We start from the raw sequence: 13927 nt of genomic DNA on the forward strand, positions 1-13927 counted from the left end.
GTCCGCAGGAGTCCACTGACCAATGTAATCCTATTACTCAGCATGAGTTGGGCGGGGAGCAAGGCGGGATGAAAAGCATTCTGCAAGTTCCCTTTAGAATTATGGCTCCACCAGCCTTCCCACAAGGTCCACTGGCAAACCTCCCTTCCAGCAGCGTCACATGCAAATTGGCTGCCAGTAAGGTGTCCTATGGCAGCCGCCATCTGCTTCCCGAAACGCTAACCACATGGTGCCTCCCCTTTGCCTTGGTGCAGCTTCTGAAACCACCAGGCATGGGAGGAGGTTCTGGGGTCCAGTTCAAGTTGAGTGACATTTCACAGAATCATAGACCATTAGAACTGGAAGGGCCCTCGATAGATCATCGAATCCAGTCCCCTGCTCTCATGGCAGGACCCAGCACTGTCTAGACCATCCCTGAGAGACGTCTGTCCAACCTGCTCTTAAATATCTCCAGGGATGGAGATTCCGCAACCCCCCTAGGCAATTTATTCCAATGGTTCACCATCCTGACAGAAAATGTTTCCTAATGTCCAACTTAAACCTCCCTTGCTGCAGTTTAAGCCCGTTGCTTCTTGTCCTATCACCAGAGGCCAAGGAGAACAATTTTTCTCCCTCCTCCTTATAACAGCCTTTTAGATACCTGAAAACCGCTATCATGTCCCCTCTGGTTACGTCTAGCCTGCAAGCCTCTTTCAAAAGAGGCTTTTTCGAAAGATACTTTTGAAAAAGCCTCTTTCGAAAAAAAGCCTCTAGACTACAACCAGTACTTTCGAAAAAGCAAGCCACTTTTTCGAAAGACGAACCCAGGCAGTCTGGATGCTCCCTTTCGAAAAAGCACAGTTTGCATTACATAGCGTCTTTTTTCGAGAGAGCACTTTCGAAAAAAGGCCTTATTCCTCATACAACGAGGTTTTCCATGGCCGAAAAAGCTGCCACGTTCTTTTGATTTCCTTTTGAAAGAGCATGACAGCAGTCTAGAGGCAGGGGAAGTTTTTTCGAAAAAAGGCTACTTTTTTCGGAAAAACCCTGTAGTCTAGACATACCCTCTGTCTCCTCTTTTCTAAACTAAACAAGCCCAATTCTTTCAGCCTTCCCTCATACATCAAACTTTCCAGACCTTTCAAGGCCTTTATCTCTTCAGGCACACTGATGGGGGTGGGGGAGAGGAACTTGCCTCAGGGCCTGGCAATTCTAAAGGGCAGCGCTGGGGAGGTTGGGGTGGCATGGCACACTTTGGCCAGTGTTGAGGGCTGGCTGCTCCGCCTCCACCCCTTCCACTTGAGGCCTCTTCTGGGAGCGCGGAGCTTGTCCAGGGGCCCAGCGTGGCTGTCGGCTCCCCTGGGTCTGTTTGATAAACATTTTCCAGCAACTGCATAGATCCTCTCCTCTTGCTTTCCCCACATGACATCAGCAAAGCTCCTGGATTCCAAAGCTCAGCAACAACACTGCGTCTTGCTTCTGTTTGGTCACGAATCAAGCCAGCTGTCACTTTATTGGATTTTGAGGGGAGCAGCCGGGTTACCGCTGCACCCATGGGGGGGCTGTTTGCCCCAAAAGTGGTACAAAGGGAGCCGTGTGAGGTGTCAAACAAAAGCTTACTTTCTACTGGTTCTGTATATGCTCTTCATATATCTGTATAATGTCTGTGTGTGGAGTTATGAATGTGTACTCTGTATGGAGACTGGAAGTTTCTCTGTATGTGGGTGAATAATGGGCCAGGAATGTTTGCTTATGGACATGCTAATGAGCAAGTCTCCAGGGAACAATGGATCTTTGGAGGCCAAAGACACACCTGGCCACTGGCCATGTGACTCTAGCCAGCTTGGAAGGAACCAGAAAGGAGGTATAAAGATGCCATGTGGCCGACTCCATGCTGGTCTTCAGATCTGCTTCTGACCCCAGACGCGGCCTTGCAGGGAATCACGAGCCAGGAAGAAATGTGGACCCATCCTGACATAGGATGTGCAACAAGAACTTTTAAGCCAACAGCTATAACATCTCTGCTAGAGCCTGCATCGAGAACTGGGAGATTCGATGCATGTAACGTATGATTCTTTAACAACCTTACTCTCAGGCTTTTCTTTCTTGTAGTAATAAACCTTTAGATTGTAGATTCTAAAGGATTGGCTCAGGGGTTTGTGGGTAAGATCCAGAGAGTAAATTGGCCTGGGATCTGTGGCTGGTGTCTTGGAACCGGTCAGAACTTGTTCGGGGTAGGTGGGATTGGGTTCTAAGACTCCACCCCCCCCCCATCTGTGTCTGAGGTCCGGGGCCAACTGGGGCACAGATATTGCTGGGGTGTCAGAGGGGTTTTGCTCGTGAGGCTTCAGGCAGGCAGCTGAAGTGCTCGGTGGGACTGGTTTGTGGCCTATTTGGGAAAGTCTCCAGTCTGGGGGCTAGAGAGAGCCCCAAATTTGAGCAATTCGCCCTGAGCGGACGCCCGAGACTCTCACCGGGGACTCTCTCTGCTCTCTGTGGCTGAGGCTGAGCAGCTGACCAGTGGGCTATGAGCTTGGGGCTGCCCATGAAACTCTCCAAACAAGGTTATGTCATTTAAGATCCACCCACACCTTTGTAACAGGGGAAGAAACATGCAAACGGCAGGACCCAACCACCTCCGAACGCATTCTGTAATTGGACTGGAAGGAAGGGTGCCAAACAGTGACCCCCAAACAAGAGAACAAAATGAAAGCCTCAGTTGATATTTGGAAATATTGTTTCTGGGAGGCAGAGACAAGCCCACAGCTGTTCAGGCCCTGGCTCAGGATGCTGGCACTAGAGATGTAATAGCGTAGTCCAGGGCACCTCAGCACGCAGTATGCGGCCCGCGGCCTGTTTGTTTGCAGACTGTGGTGCAGTTTGGGTTTACGTGGGGCTCCCCGTCAGTGTGAAAGAAGCTATTTGCATAGATTTGCATATATATTTGCATGCATATGCAACCACACTGAGTTGCGGCCCTCAGCATGTGCTGTGAGTATCACTGTGGCCCCCGAGGCTTCCGAAGTTGAGTAGCCCTGGGGTAGTAGGTTAACCGATTAACCGATAAGCAAAAGCTTATAGGTTAATGCTACAGACTACATGCATTCCCTCCCGCCCCCCACTACCAGTACATTTTTTAGCAGGCTGGCCAGCAGCCCGGCTCAGTCATGGCTTGTGCCCGGTCTGGGAGCTATCCCCGCTGTGACTCTGCATTTAAAGTGTATTAAGTTCAACCTGTGGAACTCCTTGCCAGAGGAGGCTGTGAAGGCTAGGACTATAATAGAGTTTAAAGAGAAGCTAGATAATTTCATGGAGGTTAGGTCCATAAAAGGCTATTAGCCAGGGGATAAAATGGTGTCCTTGGCCTCTGTTTGTCAGAGGCTGGAGAGAGGTGGCAGGAGACAAATTGCTTGATGATTGTCTTTGGTCCACCCTCTCTGGGGCACCTGGTGCTGGCCACTGTCGGCAGACAGGATACTGGGCTAGATGGACCTTTGTTCTGACCCAGTACGGCCGTTCTTATGTTCTTATGTAAGAGCCAGGTGGGCAGACAGCCCGGCTCAGTTCCGACTCATGCTGGGTCCGGGTGCTCTGACCCCCTCTAGACAGGGGCTGCTGCCTCCCTGAGCTGCTGCCTCTTGAACAGAGGCAGCAGCACAGAGTGACAGTCAGCTGGTCCACAAGAGGAGCTGGTTTTTCAACTGGCTTCCGTCATGGACCAGCTCCCGCCTGGCACCCCATGCTGCTGCCTCGGATTCAGAGGCAGCAGCACGGAGTGGCAGGGGGCTACTTGGGAGTGAGGCTGGAGCTCACTGACAGCTGGCCATTCCCCCAGGGACTACAGAATAGTCGAGTAACTGATCAGAATTCATGAGGTTACTTGACTATTGAATTAACCGACATTTAACATCCCTAGCTGGCACCCTCTCTAGCAGTCTGAGACATCCACTCTCAGGAGCACAGTTAAAAATCGTGGCTGGGGATCCTTAAGAGTCCTCACAGATGAAGTTCGACAAATGGCTCAGGCTCGCTTTGGGAGAGCAGGCAACACACGGCACACTCGGCCCATTCCTGACCTTTGTCCGGAGCTAGTTTGGAACCCGCTCAAACCCGCAGCATTCCGAGAGGTCAGTGTGCTGGGTGGAAACACATTCTTTCCACTAAGAGTCAGTTTCCTCATCCCAAAACCACTCCGGCTTACAAACCCAATCTCCGGCCGTCCTGCACTGCCCCTTGGCACATCAGGGCTAATATCTCCGAAGGGGACTGGCAGTTCCGCGGATGAGGGCTTTCTGGTCTGCCTCGCACCCTCATCGCTAGCTTTGGTCTGTGGGGAATAACATACAACATCAGGATCAGCCTGTGACTATGGCATAGAAGAGCTTACAGTGACAGTGTGAAGCTTTAACATCTGCAGAGGGAAAACATTTTGTTTACTTGGTGGGGTCTGCACAGGACATGCAGGAAGTGTCGAGAAGTCAGGGCAGGCTGCAGCTGAAGATGCACTAGACAGGGAATGTGTGATCGGCATTAGTATGTGCTATTGATCAAGGGATTGTGGGATTGGGCCTTTAAGCTGTAGGCTCTTCAAGGCAAGGACTCCCCCTCATGCTTGTACAATGTTTAGCACAATTGGATCAGTAATGCTCACTTAAAATAGAAAACAGGACTGTGTAGCACTTTAAAGACTAACAAGATGGTTTATTAGGTGATGAGCTTTCGTGGGCCAGACCCACTTCCTCAGATCAAATAGTGGAAGAAAATTGTCACAACCATATCTACCAAAGGATACTTTTGTCCTTTTCATGTGTGTTCATTTTTTTTATTTGTATCCTTTGGTATATATGGTTGTGACAATTTTCTTCCACTATTTGATCTGAGGAAGTGGGTCTGGCCCACGAAAGCTCATCACCTATTAAACCATCTTGTTAGTCTTTAAAGTGCTACACAGTCCGTTTTTTTTGTTTTAGCGGCACCAGACTAACACGGCTACATTTCTACCACTAACTTAAAATAGGTGATAGACATGCCACAGGGTTCCATATACATTATTACATGTACAGCTTTCAGAAGACTTTAATTACAGAACCCAGAGGGCAATGCAGCTAACTAATGAACTCCTTGCATTATTTCATTTGTAACACAACTGCCAAATTAACAGATTTCTCCCACAGCAGGCGAAGGCTATTTCCATTCCCGCATACATTCCAAGTAAAGATTTTATTCAATTAATTACACTCTCGGCTGAAACACAGCAACAACTAATAATGAAAAAGGCAGGGTGGGACTCAAAAGTATTGTTTTTCAAAACGTAATTCATTCTCTCAAGATGTCACTTGCAAAAGCCAAGTTTATATGTAACCTCCAGGCAGACTACACCACATCAAAGTTAAAAACAAACGTCTAAGACAGTCACAGATTTGAAGAGGAAGAAAGCTGTCTCCATCATCACAAATCATGTTGCTACAATTGGAAGTATTTACAACCTTAAATGAAGTACCAAGGAGAATTGAAACCCATTTTTCTTATTTTCTTTCCTCCATGGAAACAGAAGGGAGAAACACAGACGATCCATCAGCTCTTGAAATTCAAACAAACATAAAAACCCTGCATGCGTTGCGGTGTCAGGTTCTACATGATGCTGAAAACAGCCACGCGGCTCACCATCTGCTCTAGTAAGTGCCCAGAAATTAAAACAAAGAAAATAGGCAGTCTCTTAGTGAATCAAGAACTTTAAAAAACTGTTTTAAAACTCAGAGAGGAGCTTGGTTGTGGTTTTTAAATCCCACTTGAAAAACCTGTGCTGCTCTTTTGGAAAACACTATTTTCATACGGTTCTACCTTTTTCCCATGTTTTTTTTCTGTGCAATAGAACTTGTACGAAGAACTAACTTCAGTAGGAAAAAAGCTTCTCTCAAGCTACTACTTGAAAGTATTCCCAGTATTTCCAGTAAATTTCCTTGAACTTCAAAAGGCCAGTCCTTTCTTGAGCAAAGAGATTTTGGTTAGTCAAATGAAAGAAAGCCATCCCGTAATTCAATTCACCCGATTTTACTAATCACACAAAACTTGTGTGTTTATTCTTGAGAAGGTTCTTCCATTTTCATTCTCTAACTTAAAAACTGTTTGAACGTTATGATTGTTTGGGGCAAGGGTTGATTTACAACAGAGAGTAAGGCATGTCTTCACTATGGGGCAGATCAAGGCTGCTGTGATCGATCTTCCAGAGTTCAATTTAGCAGGTCTAGTAAACACCTGCTAAATCAAACTCAGAGGGGCACTGGTGCTCCTGCTCCTCACAAAGAGCAAGGGAAGCTGAAAGGTGCGTGTGCTCTCATGAGCCTCCCGCTGTGGAGACCGTGCAGAAACTCGAATGAAGGTACAGTGACTCCAGCTACGTAATTAACGTATCTGGCATTGCATAGCTTAATTCGACCTTCCCCGTTAGTGTAGATCTGGCCTCAGTGTATCTAGCAGGAAAGCTGCAGCATGTCCTCAAAGAGTTCCAGGTGGAAGTTGTCCCGCTAATGAGTGATTCTCCTATGAGATCTTTGCTTGCTCTTTATCTAAAGAGGCGTTGATGAGGATTTGTTTAAAGGGATACTGCCGGGAAAGGAAATCCTATATTGAAATAATTATTTTCCTACATTACTGATATTTTATAACTAACTTGATGTCATAGTTTATGCTGTTTGTGCTCTCCCTCCCTCCCCTTGGAAAGTGGAATTAGATTAGTCATAGCATTTAAGGCCAAAAGGGATTGTTGGCTCATCCAGGCTGACTTCCCGTATATCACAAGCAACCAACACCACCCAATAACCACACACTGTACCCAATAGCTGAAATTCGACTAAAGTATCACAGCCCACAGGAGACTAGACTATTCCATGCCAAACACAACAGGAGGGACTAATGGACTAAGGAGCTCATTATACAAGTTCTGTTGCATAGAAGAATAAATGGGAAAGAAACAGAACGGTCTGAAAATACTCAGTTTTCCAAAGAGGCACCACAGTTTCTTCAAGTGAGAAGAGCAAAAAAATGAGTAAAGGTCTAGAAAACATGACCTATGAGGGAAGACTGAAAGAATTGGGCTTGTTTAGTCTGGAAAAGAGAAGACCAAGAGGGGGCATTTGAGCAGTTTTCAAGTACCTAAAAGGTGGTTATAAGGAAGAGGGGGAAAATTATTCTCCTTAATCGCTGATGGAAGGACAAGAAGCAATGGGCTTAAATTTCAACAAGGGAGATTTAAGTTGGACATTACGAAAAACTTCCTGACTGTCAGGGTGTTTAAACACTGGAATAAATGGCCTAGGGAGGTTGTTGACTCTCCATCACTTGAGATAGAGCAGGTTAGATAGACATCTCTCAGGGATGAGCTAGATATGGCTACTCAATATGCAGCCTGTTTGTTTGTGATCCACGGGTGGGAGCTAAAACAAAAAAGTAGCCAATAGAATGGTCTCCTGTTGAGATGCATTTTAGTAGTTAAATTCCTGGACTGTCATTGCTCATTAAAAGTGCTGTCATATGGATGGAAATCGGGTAAATATCGCATTTTATTAATATCAGCTGAACTGACTTAAATGGGTACTGCGTGTTGTGTAGTCTTGCCTTAATTTTTGTATTCATGCCCGTCAGTGTGAAAGAAGCTATTTGCATAGATTTGCATATAGATTTGCATGTATATGCAACCACATTAAGTCATGGTCTTTGGCATGTGCTGTGAGTATCATTGTGGCCCCCAAAGTTGAGTAGCCCTGGTCTAGATGGTACTTGGTCCTGCCATGTGTGCAGGGGACTGGACATGATGGTCTCTCAAGGTCCATTCCAGTTCTATGAATCTATGACTGAGATGCACCAGTTTGCAGCACTTTGTATTTATAACTCATTTACTGGGCTCATAAGTTGCCTTTATTAGTACCAGCTCTTTATGGCTCTCATCACCAGACTACCTACACATGGTTACCTATACAAAAGATAGATTACAAAAAGAATGATTCTTCAATAGAATTATCCTTACAAGTCGATCTTTATTTCAGCTTGCCTCGTGACTGCAAATAATCACAAACTCCTTCCCTCTATCATATTACAGGGGCTATTAACCCAAAGTGGTAAATTCATGGGTGATATCTTTATCTCCGTAAGTGAACTGTATTACTCTCCGAGCAGATGAACACAGACAATATATTGGCTTCAATGGGTTTACCACAGAGATGGCTTTAGCTCACTGTGCTTAGCAATACAAATTTGCTTTCATATTTCGGAGGCTGTTTTTAGAACTACTCAAGAGAGAAGCACACGAGGGATTTAGACCTGCCTGCAGTGCATGTGAAATTAATTGAAACAAGGATCACCGTCCATTCATAAAACACTTAGGTGAGAGTGGCTAGCATTTGATATGAAGAACAAAATAACATTCAGATAAGACGAAGGTGGGGAGCCAAACTGAGAAAAGCGAGGGTTTTTAGAAATCATTGGCTACACTAATTTGCCCTGCCTGTTAGCCATGTAGCTGCATAATCTCCGAACATGTTACATCTGAAAGATTGGTGGCATCAGCATTCAGAGAACATAGAAACAGCCATACTAGATCAGACCAAAGGTCTATCTAGTGCAGAATCCTGACTTCTGACCATTGCCAATACCAGATGCCCCAGAGGGAGTGAATGGAATAGGTAATCAAGTGATCCCTCCTCTGTCACCCATTTCCAGCCTCTGAGAAACAGAGGCTAGAAACACCATTCCTTCTCATCCTGGTGAATAAATATTGATGAACGTATCCTCCATGAATTTATCTACCTCTTTTTTGAACACTGTTAAAGTCCTGGCCTTCAAAACATCCTCTGGCAAAGAGTTCCGCAGGTTGACTGCACTACATGAAGAAATACTTCCTTTTGTTTGTTTTAAACCTAAGGAAGTATTGAGAAAGCTGAAGGAGGCTAAACAGGTCCACCCTCGAAAGCCCCACTTCCTGCAAGAGAGCTCTGGGGTGTATCTGTGCACAGTTTCCATAGAGATGCTTAGATCATCAATTCAGATCAGGTTGGTAGTGATTAAAAGTTACTGGACTGCTCAGCAGGGCTTATATGGAATTGGTCGGCAAATCGATGTTCAGCTCCCAATGGCGAAGTGCCTGCCTCGGAACTGGTACCCTCACTAGCAAGATCAGCAGAAGGGCCCAGTACATATCCCTACGGAGCAGTAGTAGAGCACATGCACGTGGCAAGGATGTATATAAGAAGCTTCCACTGCCTGTGTATTACCCGTGCAGCACTTAAACATGGGACATCGCTCTTCAGAGCTGCCCTTTCACCAGGATTAAATTAACCACAACAGGTATCAAAACATCCCATGGGAGCATTAAAGGACAGGAGAAAGGAGAAAGAGCTTCTTCCCTATTGTTGCTTTATCTAGTTCAGGTGGAGCATCATTAGAGGCCTTTCCCTTCACCCCTGAGTCTTGTCATGCAGACAGAAAGCAGAAGACCAGAAGTGTGACGTGCAGGCAATGCCGTGTTTGTTGGGGGTTGTGCCAAGCAAGCCTATCCAGAGCTCTAAATGCCGGCAGAGGCTGTTTCCCGGTGTTCCCGTTCCAGAGGTATGCCGAAAAATCTCCACTGCATCCAGGAAACGCGTTTGCTCTTTCGGAAGCCCCTGTATTTCTCGTTCCACGAGGAAGAAGAGGGCTTTCGAAAGAGGATTTTTCCCAAAATTTGACCCAGTCTAGACAGGCCAAATTTTGGAAAAGCCTCCTCCAACAAAAGTATCGGAAACAGATACGCTAAATGCAGAGCGCGATTTGCATATCTTTTTCAGATAGATCCTCATAGTCTAGACTTTAGCCCATGTGCCCTTCCCAGCTGACAACAGCCAAAGATGCAGCCCCAGGGCGTATCACATAAGTCCAGTCATGTCAAGCGGATACATTGCACTGAAGTCACTGGGATGCAAGATGATATGAGTTTGACTATTCACCGTGCACTAAGTACAGCATAGTACTTGCTAGGGCTGTGCTTTGGAGTTCCTTAGGAACCCAAGAAACCTTGACATTTGCTTGTTTTTCCTAAGGCTTCTTGTGTCTCAGGGAGCCACTTACAGGGTGAAAGAACATGAGAACCCATCTCCTGCATAACCTAACACTACAGCTGACTTTCCAGAAGGAAAAAGGAAAGGACAAGTTGTTTCAAATAAGAGCCACTCTATGTATTAATAATTATTATAAAAGTTTCCAACATCCATAAAGCACTTTGGGATTGTTTGGGATGAAAGAGGCTCTAGACATAAATGTTATTCCAGAATAACCTTCCAAACAATAGCTACTATATATCTGAGTTTGTTTGTTTGTCTGTCTGTTCAAGAATTCCTACACAGTAAGGGTATGTCTAGACTACATGGCTCCATCGACGGAGCCATGTAGATGAGTTTACTAGACATAGGAAAATGAAGCAGTGATTTAAATAATCGCCACTTCATTTACATCAAAATGGCTGCCGTGCTATGCCGATCAGCTGTTTGGAGGCACAGCGGGGCAGTCTGGACGCTCCGCAGTCGACAAAGGCTTTCGACAGAAGCCTTTGTGGACCACTCCGGTAAACCTCATTTCATGAGGCATAACGGAGCAGTCAACAAAGGCTTCCATTGTCGACCACAGAGTGTCCAGACTGCTCCGCTGTGCCGCCAAACAGCTGATCGGCACAGCGCGGCAGCCATTTTTATGTAAATGAAGCGGCGATTATTTAAATCGCCGCTTCATTTTCCTATGTCTAGTAAACTCATCTACATGACTCAGTCGACGGAGCCATGTAGTCTAGACATACCCTGAGAGCTAGAACCACCAAATTTGGTAGACAGCTTCCTCTTATCATAACTTTCAAGTGAGGTCAGGGTTTGGTTATGCCAGGAAAATCAGATGTGCCTGGAATGGGATTGCTTCTCGTAAAACCGTGTAGAAAAGAGACAGAATCACCAAGCAGGTGAAAGGGGCTGGCTGAGTGGCTGTCTGTCTGCCCCAGCCCTAAGCCTCCCACTCTGCAGGCACCCTTTAGGGCAGGACTACTCAACACACAGCCTGTGGGCCGCATGTGGCCCGCGGCCTGTTTGTTTGCAGCTTGCGGTGAGGTTTGGGTTTACGCAGGGCTCAACACGCGGCCCGCAGGTGGGATCCTTTGACCATAGCCTCCACTGGGAACACGTTCTACAATGGTGAGTCAATATAATGGTCTTCTGTTGAGATGCATTTTAGTAGTTAAATTCCTGGACTGTCATTGCTCATTAAACATGCTGTCAGATGGGTGGAAATCGGGTAAATATTGGATTTTGTTAATAGCAGCAGAACTGATTTAAATGGGGCCTGTGTGTTGTGTAGTCTTGCCTTAATCTTTGTATTCGTGCCCGTCAGTGTGAAAGAAGCTATTTGCATATATTTGCATATATATTTGCATGTATATGCAACCACACTTAAGTTGCGGCCCTCGGCATGTGCTGTGAGTATCATTGTGGCCTCTGGGGCTTCCAAAGTTGCATAGCCCTGCTTTGGGGAGTGTTGTGGAGGGGAGCTGAAGTTCTCCACCGCTGAGTCATGCGGGAACATTGCTGGCTGTTCCCCTTCATCAGGGAGTGAGGGGAAAGTGCCTTTTGCTGCATTTCTCACTCTGGCTGGGGAGTGCAGGGCCAGATGAACCAAGACCTGCCCCAGCTGGGGACATGCACCCCTCTCTAGCTGTGCCCGCTGGAGCTGCAGTGATGATGAAGAGACACTTCTCATCTGGCCCCAAGCTGTTGCTGTGAGAAAGGGTGAGAGTTGTCCTCACTGTCCCCAGGGCATCCTGCACCCTGAACCCCTCCTCCCCCGCCCCACCCCAGACCAAAGATTCAGACGAAGCCTGGACATTTTCATTTTCTTTTCCCAAACCCGGAAATTAACTAAAGACCCGAGCATATATGTGTGTATAAGTTGCTTTGCACCTGCACAGAGCTGTTCTCGGCTCACTGCTATGCTCATGTCCTTCTATGTCCCTCTTGTGGCGATGAAGTCGTACGGCAACATCTACAATGTGGCTAGATTACTTACTTCAAACTGCAAAACGTGCTCCATTACTGCTGCTGTTTCATGTTTCTGTCTTCAAGATTCTTTGAGAGTAAAATGTTCCCAGTATATTTTGACACAAAAACTTGATTCGTGTAATGAAAGATCAGGAAGTATCTGCTGTGCAGCAAAACATTCCAACAGGAAGGCTGTGCTTTCTTTTAGGTTAAAACAATGACTAATTAAAAGCAAAAATCAATTTGGATAACAAGAAAGAAGAGGAGACAGAAAGAGATGCCTAAACACAGAAATAAGAAGGACATCACAGAGATCACTGGTTATCACCGACAGCCCCCAGGTAAAACCCCTCCAGCGCGTCATTGACAGTCTACAACCCATCCTGGAAAACGATCCCTCACTCTCACAGGCCTTGAGAAACTGGCGAGTCCTCACCTACAGACAGCTCCTCAACCGGAAGCAAATACTCACCAGCAGCCACGCAATGCATTACAGAAACACTTACCCAGGAACCTATCCCTGCAAAAAACCCCACTGCCAACTCTGTCCACGTATCCACATGAATGACACCATCACAGGATCTAACCACATCAGTGGCTCATCCAGCTGCACCTCCTGTCACGTGATATATGCCATCATGCGCCAGCAATGCTCCTCTGCCATGGATATTGGCAGTCTCTGTGCCAAAGGATAAATGGACACAAATCAGACAATTCAGGAATGGTAAACACACAGAACCCTATAGGGTAGGGGTAGTGAACCTCAGGCCCGGGGGTCGGATGCACCCCCTGGCTTGCCTGGATCCTGCCCCTGAGGCTCAGCATTGGGGAGCCCGCGCTGGTGTTTCAGCCTCTCCGCCACCCACCCACGGGGCTGGAACACACAAAATCTACTAGGCTAGGCCCCCCTAAGCTCTGGTGTGCGAGAGGTATATGGGGAGTGTCTTTTTACTTCTCAATCAGGGGCTTCTCTCTTTCTCCGTTGTGTGCATCCCCCAACTGATTTTTCTGTATGTAAGGACCCCCCCGCAACCCAAAAAAGGTTCCCCACCCTAAAGTAGGGGAACACTTTATTGAAAGTAGCCATCCTTCTACAAAAGGATTTCAAACCGCGATTCCAAAGGGAGACAGGGAATTCATTTGCAAATTCAACACTATCAACTTAGGACTGAATAAGGCTCTCACCTAGTTAATGCATTACAAAGGCAATTTCACCTCTCTGGATAGTCACCTCTGCACACTAAGTGCTGTGAATGAGCCACTTCCACCCTGATTTGATTAGCCTCATTAATACAAGCAACTTCTTCCTTATATACCCCCCTGCTTCTGTCACTTCCACTTCAATTCATCTGATGAAGTAGATTTTAGCCACGAAAGCTAATGTCTTCATAAATCTGTTGAGCTACATCTAGACAGCGGGGCTATTTTGGGATACCATAAATATCCCGAAATAGCAATTCCACGTTTTTAAACGCACCCGTTATTTTGAAATAACAGGTGCACTATTCCTGCGTCCTTGTAACCCTCGTTCCAGAAGGGTTAAGGGCCTTGTTGGAATAGCACTTTCTTTTGAAATAACCTTGCAATAAGCTACGCAATTTGCATAGCGCAAATTGCATCGCTTATTTCAAGGTCATGGTGTTGTGTAGATGGATCCTTAGTTTCTAAGGTGCTACAGGACTCGTTTTTCAGATACAGACTAATATGGACCCCCCTCTCTGCGACATAGCAGAGAGAGAGAGAGAGAGAAAGAAGTTGAAGTTGTTAAATGTGCATGATAATTTATCACGTGACGCTGCCATTCCATAATTCTTTACATCATTTTTTATCATATGAATATCACTAACACAAATGCAGTGAGGGTGTGTGTGGAGTGCTCCCTGAAGGTGAGCACCTGGGTGGCT

The sequence above is a fragment of the Pelodiscus sinensis genome, chromosome 32 (genome assembly GCF_052426305.1).
Source record: "Pelodiscus sinensis isolate ZL-2025 chromosome 32, ASM5242630v1, whole genome shotgun sequence".
Lineage (NCBI taxonomy): Eukaryota > Metazoa > Chordata > Testudines > Trionychidae > Pelodiscus > Pelodiscus sinensis.